The sequence below is a fragment of the Microtus ochrogaster genome, unplaced genomic scaffold (genome assembly GCF_000317375.1).
Source record: "Microtus ochrogaster isolate Prairie Vole_2 unplaced genomic scaffold, MicOch1.0 UNK44, whole genome shotgun sequence".
NCBI classification, from domain to species: domain Eukaryota; kingdom Metazoa; phylum Chordata; class Mammalia; order Rodentia; family Cricetidae; genus Microtus; species Microtus ochrogaster.
The window spans coordinates 2,270,515-2,271,629 of NW_004949142.1; the positions used below are offsets into that span (position 1 = coordinate 2,270,515).

Consider the following 1,115-nt stretch of genomic DNA (forward strand, 5'->3'; position numbering starts at 1 on the left):
TTCTTTTCTTCCTTCCTTTCTTTCTTTCTTCTTTTTTTTAAGTTTTTCAAGACAGGGTTTCTCTGTAGCTTTTGAGCCTGTCCTGGAACTAGTTCTTGTAGACCAGGCTGGCCTTGAACTCACAGAGATCTGCCTGCCTCTGCCACCTGAGTGCTGGGATTAAAGGCATGCACCAACACTGCCCGGCCCTTTCTTTTCTTTTCTTTTCTCTTTCCTTTCTTTCTTTCTTTCTTTCTTTCTTTCTTTCTTTCTTTCTTTCTAGAAGACTTGTTTTTCTTATATGTTATTTCAGTGTGTGTCTATGGCATGTGTATCCATTCTACCATGAGGATAATCTTGTGTTTAAGATGGGGTCTGATGGACATTTATATTGTCAGTTTCTTCTCAAGGTGAAGATAACTTTTTATAAATGTCCTAGAGAAATATAGTAGTTGTCTTTTCATCCTTTTACAAGAAGAAAGGGTCGATCGTCCCACTACTGACATTTATAAAAAAAAAAAAAAAAAAAAAAAGATGGGGTCTGGTCAGAAAAGCAGAGAGTACATCGCGTGTCTCAGTCGAGGGGTTGTAAGTACAGGAAACTGATTCCTCAGGGGCTGGCACACTGAAAGAGCAAGGAGAAGAGAATGTTGAGACAACACAGAAGTAGTAGTGACAGATGGCAGCCAGGACTGAGAAAGAGCAGAAGTGCTGTTTTCATCTAAATTGTCTATTTACCAATAAATACTGGGGAGTCAGATATTGAGGTGAAAACCTGCTAGATCAGAAAAGCTAAGAAGCAACCAGTTGGCCTTCCTTTTTGGCCTAAGACCCAGCAAAGGGGCATCTCTCCTTTCCCCAACCAAAAAGGCCCAAGAATCTCTAAGTTCCTCTCCATTATGGAGTGTTCAGGGCAAAGATATGTTACATTAGACTATGCTGACTTTGTTAATGCTATAAAGAAGTATTACACTAGATTATGCTGACTTTGTTAATGCTATAAAGAAGTGTTACATTAGTTTATGCTGACTTTGTTAATACTATAAAGACGTGTTGTTGTTCTTTTTAAAAAATGCAGGCAAGATCCCCAGCGGCAGTAGGCAGCAGAAATGCTGTAGGTCCCAAATGGTGGCGGC

The 1,115-nt window shown here is 39.7% G+C and overlaps 1 non-coding gene across 1 annotated transcript; it reads left to right on the plus strand.

Annotated features, from left to right (window-relative positions):
- The first annotated feature begins 358 nt into the window (after positions 1 to 358).
- On the plus strand, positions 359 to 487 carry LOC113455448. Its single transcript, XR_003376561.1, has one exon.
- The last annotated feature ends 628 nt before the right edge of the window (positions 488 to 1,115 follow it).